The 13367-nt window shown below is 45.8% G+C and overlaps 1 protein-coding gene across 1 annotated transcript in view; it reads right to left on the bottom strand.

Moving 5' to 3' along the window:
• LOC138638062 (uncharacterized) overlaps positions 1–11922 on the bottom strand; it is a 66381-nt gene extending 54459 nt beyond the window's left edge. The window contains exon 1 of the mRNA XM_069727034.1: positions 11863–11922. The gene's annotated coding sequence lies outside the window, so the exon portion shown is untranslated. The remainder of the gene's footprint in view (positions 1–11862) is intronic.
• Between the last annotated feature and the right edge of the window lie 1445 nt (positions 11923–13367).

Genomic DNA, 13367 nt, shown 5'->3' with positions numbered 1-13367 from the left:
ACCATTTTTCCCTCCATGAATTTCGACCCATATGGACTCGACATCCTCATTCCCTTCGCTAATATCCTCCCTTAAAGCGGACTTTAGACAAAACTTTACATAGAGACAAACCCCTCTGGTAACTCCGGTAACCATTACACATTACACTGGTAACTCCGGTAACCATTACACATCACACTGGTAACTCCGTTAACCATTACACATCACACTGGTATTGCCTCCTTTTATTTATAATAATCTCTGGAGGCAGATTCTCATGCAGATCAGTGTCTGGCCCATAGCGGTGAGCAGCTCATTTACATATAAAAAAAACACAGATTTCTCTGGAATAAGACATCACATTGCAGATATCAAGGTGTCATTTTACTCAGCTTCCTATGACCTATGTGCCAATCTATACGGATTAGGGGGATTGATCCTGCTGACAGATTCTCTTTAATATTTAGCTCTATACTTTCCTTTATCTTTGAGAATGTAAGGTTCAAATTGTCTTCATATTTGCTTTTCTTTGTTGAAAAAAGTGATTATTTATTCATTATATTGTTCTTTACCTGGCAGATTATTAACACTTCTAGTAGGGCTTCATTCAGACAACAGTGTTGCACGTACATGTTGTATGAATTTTTTTTTACGTACCCATTATAATCTATTGTGCTATTCATATGTCTGCTTTTTCCAGCAGCATGGATGAAAAGGGCCAATTCAAGTGTAACATAGTAACATAGTAACATAGTTAGCAAGACCAAAAAAAGACATTTGTCCATCCAGTTCAACCTATATTCCATCAGAATAAATCCCCAGATCTACGTCCTTCTAAAGATCCTAATCACTGTAAGATACAATATTGTTACACCCCTGGAAGACATCCAGGCCTCTCATGAAAAACATGTATGGCTCATGGATGGCATATGTTTGCCATCCGTGTGCTGTCAGTATGTAACATTACAAATAATAGGATAAGCTTTGTAATTTATTTTTATTATTTAAGCTTTATTTTTTTATCTATCTATGAAAATCACTGATGACACACTAATGGTAAAAATGCACACAAAGACCATATAATGATTCAAAACACCACTTCTTTGCATAAGTGTTTAAACACAGACGTGAAAATAAAAAAAATACTGGATCCCAGGACATCTATGCTGGGGTCCACATGTGTCAGTGTAAACCTTCGTCAGGGGGTGGTGTCAGAATGGAATCATATGGCATAAAAAAGTAGCTGCAGCCAATAGGGTAAGACCGGATGTATAGTGACGGATCCACCTCTGTGTAAGCCACTGGCACTCATGTCATGCGACCTGCGGCACTAGGCTACAGGGGAGCCATGTGAGCCGACATCATGGGGGCACCTATAGATACAAGCGCCGGAGGACTGACAGGACGCTGAACGCACATCCGTGCAACACCAATCTAGCTGTATGGGAGGACCAAGATTATATAATCCGTCACAAAAAGAGTATTAGTATATAGAAATAGAGCAATAATAATAATTTTTATTTATATAGCGCCAACATATTCCGCAGCACTTTACAATTAAGCGGGGACATGTACAGACAATAAATTCAATACAAGTTAAGACAATTTAAACAGTGACATTAGGAGTGAGGTCCTTGCTCGCAAGCTTACAATCTACAAGGAAATGGGGGGACACAATAGGTGAAAAGTACTTGTTATTTCAGGTCTGGCAATTATAATAAATAGGGATTTTCATATAAAGATGCATGATCCGGTCATCAGCCCGTGTGTTTAAGTGCAATAGTCAAGTATCAAGTGCAGTTATCGTGTGCATGGAGGGTGTGGAGACAGCTGAATAGTAGGGTGCAGATTCAGAATAATGTTTGGAAGGAGGGAACAGGGCAAAGTTAGTTTACTGAGTAGTTGATGTGGTAGGCTTGTTTGAAGAGATGGGTTTTTAAAGTGCGCTTGAATAGGTCAGGGCTAGGTTTCAGTCTGATCGTCTGGGGAAGTGCATTCCAGAGAGCTGGTGCAGCACGAGAGAAGTCTTGGAGATGGAGTTGTGAGCTTCGGATTACGGGGGATGTTAGTCTTAGGTCGTTTGTAGAATGGAGGGCACGTGTAGGGCGATAGACGGAGATGAGAGAGGAGATGTAAGGCGGTGCAGAACTGTGGAAAGCTTTGTGGGTGAGAGAGATGAGTTTATACTGGACCCTGTAGCGAATGGGTAGCCAGTGTAATGACTGGCACAAGATGGAGGCATCGGTGAAGCGGCTGGCCAGAAATATGACCCTGGCTGCCGCATTCAAGATGGATTGGAGAGGAGAAAGTTTGGTAAGAGGGAGACCAATCAGAAGAGAGTTGCAGTAGTCCAGACGGGAATGAATAAGAGCGACAATAAGAGTCTTAGCAGTTTCAAAGGTGAGAAAAGGTCGGATTCTGGAGATGTTTTTAAGATGCAGGTGACAGGAGCGAGTGAGTGATCGGATATAGGGAGTAAAGGAAAGTTCGGTGTTGAATATGACCCCAAGACAGCGGCATGCTGCTTGAGAGTTATGGTTGAACCCTCCAGGGTAATTTCGATGTTGGGTAAAGTGAGGTTAGTAGAAGGGAGAAACACAAGTAGTTCCGTTTTGGAGAGGTTTAGTTTCAGATAGAGGGAGGACATGATGTTAGAAACAGTAGGCAGACAATCCTTGGTATTTTGAATTAGGGTAGGGGTGATGTCAAGGGAAGAAATGTATAATTGGGTGTCGTCAGCATAGAGGGTGAGGTATGAATCTCAAATGCATTATAATCTAGGAAGCAAACAATAATTGGATTATATTTTAAGCACCAGTGCATTGTGACCTGCATAAAAAGCATGCCAAACAATAATAATGTATGATATTGCCATATATACAGAGTGAATAATACACATGTGTAGTCGGGGTTCAGGAGCTGGGCCCCTTCCACGTGCAACAGATGTGTCTTTAACTGCAACTACTACAGCTTGCTCTAATTGCTGCTGTTTAACCATTTAGATCCCACTATCAACCTCTAACAGCAGCAGTTAAATGGAGCCGCCGCCAGTACCTGCACATGTATTGGGTATTGTGTTACCATGATGTATCTACGTATCTACCCCAGCACTCACATAGCTCCTTTGGCAAAAATAAATGTACTGTTCTCAGAGAATGGCAACACAAACTAGCTGTATTTAATTTTTTTTTACGAACTTCAGAATTTGTTTAAGAAAAATAATTTCATCCCACTTGGAATTTTTGACTAGGGTTGAGCGAAACGGATCGGTCATTTTCAGAAGTCGCCGACTTTTGGCAAAGTCGGGTTTCATGAAACCCGACTCCATCCCTGTGTGGGGTCGGCCATGCGGTACGCGACCTTCGCGCCAAAGTCGCGTTTCATATGACGCGTTCAGCGCCATTCCTCAGCCAATGAAGGAGGACGCAGAGTGTGGGCAGCGTGATTACATAGTTCTCGGTCCCCACCATCTTAGAGAAGGGCATTGCAGTGATTGGCTTGCTTTCTGCGGCGTCACAGGGGCTATAAAGGGGCGTTCCCGCCGACCGCCATCTTACTGCTGCTGATCTGAGCATAGGGAGAGGTTGCTGCCGCTTCGTCAGAAGCAGGGATAGTGTTAGGCAGGGTACATTAACCCCCAAACCGCTTGTGCTGTAGCGATTTCCACTGTCCAACACCACCTTTTCTTTGCAGGGACAGTGGAGTTTTTTTTTTTGGTGCATCAGCTCTGTAGCTTAGGCTGCCTTATAAGGCTCCCTGATAGCTGCATTGCTGTGTGTACGCCGCTGTGCAAACCAACTGTTTTTTTCAAAGCACAAATCATGTTGTTCCTTCCTTTCTGCACAGCTATCTTGTTTGTTTGTCCACACTTTTGTGTGCAGCAGTCCTTTTTATTGCTGCCTGCCATACTTCTCTGAGATTACTGTAGGCAGATTGTAATTGTAGTACAGTCCCTTTTTTTTTAATATATCTTCAAGCCACTTTCTGCCCCTGAAACTGTGTAGTGTGAAACAGTGGGCCTGTATTTTTCTGCACTGTCCCACACCTAAAAAGGGAGATTTATATTGCCAATCAGTGCATCTGTGCCAGTCCAGTCTGTTGTATCTGTCAGTCATTTTGTGCCACAGAAACAATACTGTGAAACAGTAAAAAGAAAAAGGGGAGATTAATATTGGCAAATCTGTGCATCTGCGTCAGTCCTGTTAGTGGCATATCTGTCAGCCACTGAAACACTACTGTAAAACTGTTGGCCAGATTGATTCACTAGTCTCCCATCCCCCCCCCAAAAAGAAGGGGAGATTAATATTGGCAAATCGGTGCATCTGCGTCAGTCCTGTTAGTGGCATATCTGTCAGCCACTGAAACTGTGTACTGTAATACAGTGGGCCTGATTTTCCCTGCATTCTCACACACCTATAAAGGGAATTTTGCGTCCACCTTGTAACTGGTTTTACAATACCAAATAACATTGGTAAGTTTGGTTACATATTTCCAAGAATGAGGAAGTCTGGTGGAAGAGGTCGTGGCCGTGGGCGGTCATTGCCAGCTGGTAATGATGGTAGTGGTGGTGGAGCATCAGGTGGTCGTGGGAAAAGCAATATAGCACCTAAGTCTCGAGTTGTTCAGCCACCGTCATCGTCTGGCAACACAAGGCCTCGAACGCTCCCTTTTCTGGGAGTAACAAAACCGCTTTTAAAGCCGGAGCAGCAGGAACAAGTTTTGGCTTTCCTTGCTGACTCTGCCTCTAGCTCTTTTGCCTCCTCTTCGGAAAGTGCAAAATGTAAAAGCAGCGCATCGTCAGTGGATGTTCCCGGTCAGGGACAAGTCGCTTCCTTGCATTCTTCACCCAGAACAACAGAGAAGGATGCGTCAGGCGACACAACGGGTTACTCCATGGAGCTCTTTACACATACCGTTCCTGGGTTAGAAAGGGAAATTGTTAACAGGCCATGCCCATTACAAGATGAATCGGACATGGAGTGCACAGATGCACAGCCACAGCCCGATTCTTATGCTGTTCCTTTGACTCAGATCACAACATTGCCCTCGCAGTGTACTGATCCAGAATCTGACCCAGATGAGACTATGGAGCCCCGTCACGAACGCTATAGCACCGGCTTACACGGTGACACAGAGGAAGGTGCACAGGACATAGAAGAGGAGGTCATAGATGACCCAGTTGTTGACCCAGATTGGCAGCCATTGGGGGAACAGGATGCATCCGGCAGTAGCTCTGAAGCGGAGGAGGAGCCGCAGCAGGTATCAACATCGCAACAGGTTCCATCTGGCAGGCCCGTATCTGGCCAAAAACGTGTGGCTAAACCAAAACCAGTTGTAGGACAGCGTGGCCATCCGGTTAAAGTAGCTTAGTGTGCAATGCCTGAAAAGGTATCCAATAGTAGTGCAGTCTGCCATTTTTTTTTAACCAACATCCAAATGATCAGTGCAAAGTAATCTGTAAGAAATGCTCAAGGACCTTCAGCAGAGGTCAGAATGTTAAAAGTTTAAATACAAGTTGCATGCCTAGACAATTAAACACCATGCACTTGCAAGCCTGGACTAACTACCAAACGTCCCTTAACATTGTTGCACCCTCTCACAATGAAGCTAGTCAGCAACACTACATCCCTTCCCTCACTGTAAGCCCAACGTTTACCACACCACCTGCAGCAAATGTGGAGGTTTCGTCGCAAGGCCAAAGCGGTCAGGGAATCACCAGGTTCGTGGTAGGAAACACTGTATGTAGGCCAACAGCAAGAATACCATCACCAACCCTCTCTCAGTCTGCCATGTCCACCGGCACCCCCGCTAGTACCACCATATGCAGCTCTCCAGTCCAGCTCACCCTACAAAAGACTCTCGTTAGGAAAAGGAAGTACTCATCCTGTCATCCGCGTACACATGGTTTGAACGCCCACATTGCTAGACTAATCTCGTTAGAGATGATGCCCTACCGGTTAGTTGAAAGCGAAGCTTTCAAAGCCCTGATGGACTATGCTGTACCATGCTATGAGCTACCCAGTCGACACTTCTGTTCGAGAAAAGCCATCCCAGCCCTCCACCAGCACATAAAAGACCGCATTGTCCATGCACTCAGGCAATCTGTGAGTAGAAAGGTGCACCTGACAACAGATGCATGGACCAGTAGGCATGTCCAGGGGCATTACGTGTCCATCACTGCACACTGGGTTAATGTGGTGGATGCCGGGTCCACAGGGGACAGCAATATTGGGACAGTTCTGCCTAGCCTACAGTCTAGGAAACAGTTGGCTGTAGGCGTTTGCCCCCCCTCCTCCTTCTCCTCGTCCTCCAGCAGAAGCGACAGCTCGTCCACAGACCGCAGTCGCACGACCACTCCATCCGCAGCTGCCACTGTTGCACACGAGGTGTCCCATTATGGAACAGCTAGTGGCAAGCATCAGCAGGCTGTATTGGCAATGAAGTGTTTGGGCGACAACAGACACACCGCAGAAGTTCTGTCCGAGTTCTTGCAGCAAGAAACTCAGTCATGGCTGGGCAGTGTACATCTTGAGGCAGGCAAAGTAGTGAGTGATAACGGAAGAAATTTTATGGCTGCCATAGCCCTTTCACAACTGAAACACATTCCTTGCCTGGCTCACACCTTAAACCTGGTGGTGCAGTGCTTCCTGAAAAGTTATCCGGGGTTACCCGACCTGCTCCTGAAGGTGCGCAGACTTTGCTCGCACATCCGCCATTTGCCCGTACACTCCAGCCGTATGCAGAACTATCAGCGGTCTTTGAACCTTCCACAGCATCGCCTAATCATCGACGTTGCAACAAGGTGGAACTCCACACTGCACATGCTTCAGAGACTGTGCAAACAGAGGCGTGCTGTTATGTATTTGTGGGAGGATACACATACACGGGCAGGCAGTTGGATGGCAGACATGGAATTGTCAGGTGTGCAGTGGTCGAAGCTACAAGACCTCTGTCAAGTCCTTCAGTGTTTTGAGGAATGCGCATGGCTGGTTAGTGCAGACAATGCCATAATTAGCATGAGCATCCCCCTAATGTATCTGCTGATGCAAAGTTTGACACACACAAAGGAGCAGGCGTCTGCAGCCGAGGACGAGGGAAGCCATGATGACAGTCAGCCATTGGTCAGGGAAGTCTACTGGACGAGATGGCGGGCGAAGAGGAGGAGGACGAGGAGGATGATGGGGATGAGTATTTTTTGGATGAGGAAGCTTCTCAGGGGGCAAAAGAAACTGGTGGCGTTGCAAGGCCAGGTTCTGGGTTTTTGAGGGAGGCAAGTGACGTTGATTTGCCCGAAAGTGCTCCTCAACCCAGCACAAGCAGTGAATTGACAACTGGAACATTGGCCCACATGGCGGATTATGCCTTGCGTATCCTAAAAAGGGACCCCCGCATTATAAAAATGATGACCGATGATGATTACTGGTTGGCCTGCCTCCTGGATCCACGCTATAAGGGGAAACTGCAAAACATCATGCCACATGAGAACCTTGAACAAATATTGGCAACCAAACAAGCAACTCTTGTTGACCGTTTGATTCAGGCATTCCCAGCACACAGCGCCGGTGATGGTTCTCACACGAGCTGCAGGGGGCAACAGGGCAGAGGTGTTAGGGGTGCACAAATCAGTAGTGGCGTTGGACAGAGGGGTTTTATGACCAGGTTGTGGAGTGATTTTGCAATGACCGCAGACAGGACAGGTACTGCAGCATCAATTCAAAGTGACAGGAGACAACATTTGTCCAGTATGGTTACTAACTATTTTTCCTCCCCTATCGATGTTCTCCCTCACCCGTCATTCCCATTTGATTACTGGGCATCCAAAATAGATACCTGGCCTGAATTGTCCGAATATGCATTGCAGGAGCTCGCTTGCCCAGCAGCTAGTGTGCTATCAGAAAGAGTATTCAGTGCTGCTGGTTCAATACTGACCGAAAAAAGGACTCATCTGGCTACCCAAAATGTCGATGATCTAACCTTCATTAAAATGAACCACTCATGGATTTCTAATTATTTTGCCCCACCTTTCCCGGCTGACACCTAGCTTTCCTTTAAAAAGCCCACCCCTGTACCTAAGTATGCCACCTTTTTTTTTTGGTTTTGTTTTTTTGCGAGACATTAACATCTATGTATTCTTTTGGAGTACTAACTGTGTCAGACACTCCTTCCAATTGTCCTCCGCTGACCACACCAATGCTGCCTGTGTACCCCTGCAAGATAACAAACTGCATTGAGCCACCTTTTTTATGCTAGGCCTACTAAGTCTGTTTGCAGTCCCTCCTTCCAATAGTCCTCCGCTGACGACACCAATGCTGCCTGTGTACCCCTGGAACCTACTTAAGAGTGCATAGAGCCACCTTTTTTTATGTTAGGCCTACTAAGTCTGTCTGCGGTCCCTCCTTCCAATAGTCCTCCGCTGACCACACCAATGCTGACCGTGTACACATGTAACCTTTTTTAAACCTGCATGGAGCCAACTTTGTGGTGTAAGGCCTACTAGCAGTGTCTGGCTGCGCCACTCAATACAGCTGTCCTCTTAAAAAAAAAGGACCTGCAATTATCAGGGTTTCAGCCTATCGGAATTTTAAAACTGCAGTGGGGCTATTAGTTTGGTTGGGGCCTACTAACAGTGTCTACCGCTCCAAGGTGTTCTCCTGGTTGCCTTTCCTGAGCTTCTATCTTCAGGCTCTTGTTAAATAGTTGTTAAATGGAACAACTGCAGTGGGGCTACTAGTTTGGTTGGGGCCTACTAACGGTGTATGCCGCTCCTTTCTGTTCTCCTGGTTTCCTGTCCTGAACTTCCATTTTCAGGCTCTCGTTAAGTACTGTAGTTGTTAATATTACACTGCATTTGGCCTACTAGTTGGGTTGGGGCCTACTAACGGTGTCTGCCGCTCCTTGCTGTTCTCCTCCACTGAACAAAGCAGTGCCGCCTGTTTACTACTGTTACCAATTTTGAACTGCATTTAGACTACTTACTGATTTGGGCCTACTCACTGTGTCAGCCTCTCATTACAATTGTCCTCCACTGAACTAAGCAATGCCGCCTGTTTAGTCCTGTTAAACATTTTGAACTGCTTTTAGCCTACTTTTGTATTTGGGACTATATCTGTGTTTCCTCCTCATCCTGCCCATTGCCCAGCCATTGCTAGATGACTCTGCTGGTACATTGACCCAGACCGCTACATTCCCCTTGCACGCTACACAGCCAGATTCTGACCCTGCTGAAAGTGAGGTTCCCCTTCCCGCATACTATACCACCTTACACGGGGACAAAAAGGAAGGTGCAGATGAAAGTGCAGGTTCCTTCATCAGGTGGGGGGGATACCCATTGGCGACGTCACTGGCACAGGGCCCCTCATAGTACGCAAAAGTGTCGCTGCCGGTGGGAGGCGCCACCGCCATGCAAACACACCGCCGTACTTTGAGGGGCCCTGTGCCAGTGCCAATGCGAACGAGTGGGCCCCCCCTGCTTGCTCAGGATCACAGCACTTGCAAAGTTGAAATACTTACCTCTCCCTGCTCCACTGCCGTGACGTGGTCCACGTTTCCTGGGCCCACTAAATACTTGAACCACCATACTCCCCACAACTTTAGCCAAATGACCCCCAATTTCCAATGCCTATTATTATAAGGTAAATTAAGATTGACAAGCTTCAGTACCAAGAATGGATGTTTTTGCCATTAAAATGGGCACTGTAGGTGTTTTCCTGGCCTCCACTCACTGGCGACTATGCTTCCCCATTGACTTGCATTGGGTTTCGTGTTTCGGTCGATCCCCGACCCCGACTTTTTGCGATAATCGGCCGATTTCACTCGATTCGACTTTTGAGACAGTCGGGTTTCGCAAAACCCTTTTTTTGACCATTTTTCAGTACATTGTATGGTAAAATGAATGGTGTAATTCAAAATTAAAATAGCCCCATCATCCCTATCCTGGTATGCATGGCCACCACATCTCTATCCTGGTATACATAGCCCCCTCATCCTTATCCTGGTATACATAGCCCCCTCATCCCTATCCTGGTGTGCATGGCTCCCTCATCCCCACCCTGGTATGCTTCTCCCCCTCCATCAACCTCCAGGTGTGCATGGTCCCCTGATTCCTATTCTGGTATGCATGGCCTCCTCATGCCTATCCTGGTATGCATGCCCCCTCATCCCTATCCTGGTATGCATGGACCCCTCATTCGCATCCTGGTAGGCATGGCCCCATCATCCCCATCCTGGTATGCATGGCCCTCTCATGCCCAAACTGGTATGCATGACCCCCTCATCTCCATCCTGGTATGCATGGCTCCCTCAGCCCCATCCTGGTATGCATGGCCCTCTCATCCGCATCCTGGTATGCATGGCCCTCTCATGCCCATCATATTATGCATGCCCCCTCATCACTATCCTGGTATGCATGCTCCCCTTATCCCTATTCTGGTATGCATGGCCCCCTCATTCCCATCATGGTATGCATGGCCCCCATCAGAAAAACATAAACCATTCTACTTACCTTCTCTGTGCTACATCGCAGCATTCTGTTCTGGTGCCAGCAGCTGATTTTAGCTTGTAAGCAGCGAATGACAATAATGTGCTGCTTACAAGCCGAGGACAGCTGCCGGAATACTCACTGATCTCCACACCCGGGACTATAGGAGTGTAGAGCAGTGAATATTCATTTCACTTTAACAGCAGGCAAAGTAACCGCAGCCGCAGGCAAAGTAGCTGCAGCCGCAGGCTTCCTGCGGCTGGGAGATTACATGTGCCTGCTACTAAAGGGAATAAATATTCACTGCTCTCCACTCCCATGAGCATGGGGAGCAGTGAATATGCATTCTCTTTAATAGCGGGCACACGTGATTGTCAGGCAGCTGCAGGATGCCGGCGGCTGTGGCTACTGTACCTGCTATTAAAGAGAAATGAATATTCACTGGTCTCCATGCCCATGGGAGTGGAGAGTAGTGAATGTTCATTCCCTTTAGTAGTGGGCACATGTGATCTCCCAGCCGCTGGAAGCGGCGGCTATTGTTCTCGCTATTAGAGTGAAATGAATATTCACTGCTTCCCACGCCCAGAGTCCGTCCTACCTCTCGTCACCAGCTTCAGTGCATAGAGGTGGGCGTGACTATGGTCATGGGGAGCAGTAAATATTCATTTCTCTATCAGATGGCACAGGTGTTAGCTGCAGCAGCTGGCTTCTGCCTCCGGTGACTCACTGCCCCACCGCTGCCGCTCACCCACCTCCCCATCCACAGACACACACCAGGGGCAACCAGACTATAAGGTGCACCGCCCATTTTCCTACAAATTTTGGGAGGAAAAAAGTGCCACTTATAGTCCTAAAAACACGGTATGCCCCAAAATCATATCAATTAAAACATAGACTCCGAGCGCAAAAAACAAGCCCTCGCGCAGCTCCAAAGTTGAAAAGTGGTGACATGCATAAAGTATTTTTACAAAATTTCTGCATTTTTTTCACCATTTAAATTAAAAAAATCTATGCATACTTGGTATTGCTGTAATCATACAAACTTGGAAAATCATATTGTCAGGTCATTTGGTCATTTTTACAATAACATGAATGCTGTAAATAAAAAAAATAAAAAAACAATTGAATTTTTTTTCTTGCTTCATATACATCATATGATAAAATAGATAGTCAAAACTAATTGTATCTGTGCATAGAGAAAGTGTATCTGTGTAATCGTAATGTATAGAGATAGTGTAATCTGAGTATAGAGAAAGTAAGGCACTTTATACCGAGTTATTTATCTCTTGTTCAAAATATTTTCATATCTACATCTGTCTCTTCAGTGTACAATAATTTTGCAGATTAATCACATCCTGGGTCCTGCCCTGCTCCACTAATACCCTATACAATTCTCCCCTTCTTACCTATAAATGCACTCTTCCCAGTACTGGTAAAGGCAAAGATTAAGATGAGTGATAACTTCATGGTCGAGGAAAGGCAACTAAGCAAGGGTGGGAAAGATTCCTTCTTAAAATGAGAAATGAAGAATAATTCAATGCCTTTTGGGAAATATTCCACGTCATAGTGTAACAGGTATCATCTAACAACCTTATTGTACAGGGGATAAAATGCCGAGGAAAAAGCTTTCACAAATAATAATAGAGTAAGCCTCCACCCATTATTATAGAATATTTGGTTTATAGGTAAAATACATAAAAGACAGGATAACTGTGTCCTTTATTGCAAAGCAAATGCATATCTAGTACTCCTATGATTAGTAGAACCACAAGGTTTCAAGAAATGTCTGTGTCATATTTTTATCTTTCAGTTTCTTGGATTTGGTTGTGACAATTTTTTGGTGTCTAGATATTTTGTACTATTAAAATAATAGTTTTAACAATCTTCCAACATAAAGAAAATCAAGCTCTGATGAAAGAATTTCTTTTACCCCTTTCTGATATTGCACATAATAATCCATCGCTGTGCCCTGGGCCTTTTTGGCTAGGGACGGATTAATGCATCATTTTTTTTAATGGGTAGATGGAGTCGTTATACTGGGAGGTGTTGCCGCTCTCCCGCAACTACAATCTCTGTGATTGGCTGTTCAATTCAAAATTAAAATTAACTTTTAGGATGGAGCCCTTAAACACTTATTTTTTGAGATCCAGGGATTGGTGACTGAAGGATGGGAAACAGTGACAAAAACGGAAACATTGAGACACAGGGAACTATGGCACAGACATAAAAATGTATGAGACTAAAGCCTTGAGATGCTGGGCAGGGAGACAGTGACTGGGGAACAGCCAAACACATGAAAGTGTAGTAAGGTGTGGGGCGAAGCACTCATCTTCTTCTTTCATACCTTCATGCTACATGAAAAAGTGGGTCCTGGCTGGGTGTTGATGTTGGTGCTTTGAAGGCCTTGAGCCCATTTACACCAATGGTATTTGGTATTTTCCCATAGAGTATCCTTTTGCTGTAGTTGGCATTCACCAAGCTCGGGGCTTATGAAGACATATTGTCCTATCCAAGGACCCCTTTAAGGTGGAAGACCACTCTGCCTCTTCAGTCACTTCAAGGCCAGGCTACTCCCTTGTCACTTAGTCTCTTTTGCTGTAGTTCACCCTCAGCTGCAGCACTGCTCACTGGCACTTCCTACTACTACTTGAACTCATGCCTATCTGCTATCTACAGAAAAAGGTCTCTTTCCCTAACACTAAGGCCATGTTCACACTTTGCGGTTTTTACCGCGGAACCGCGGCGATTTTGCCGCTGCGGGTCCGCTGCAGTTTCCATTGCGTTTACAGTAACATGTAAACCCTATGGAAACGGCAAACCGCTGTGCACATGCTGCAGGAAAAACCGTGCGGGAACGCAGCGATTTACAATCCGCAGCATGTCACTTCTTTGTGCAGAATCGCGGCGATTC

Source organism: Ranitomeya imitator, chromosome 5 (assembly GCF_032444005.1).
Source record: "Ranitomeya imitator isolate aRanImi1 chromosome 5, aRanImi1.pri, whole genome shotgun sequence".
Taxonomy (NCBI): domain Eukaryota; kingdom Metazoa; phylum Chordata; class Amphibia; order Anura; family Dendrobatidae; genus Ranitomeya; species Ranitomeya imitator.
The sequence above is the reverse complement of the archived record's forward strand: the minus strand, read 5'-3'. Positions and strand labels throughout refer to the sequence as shown.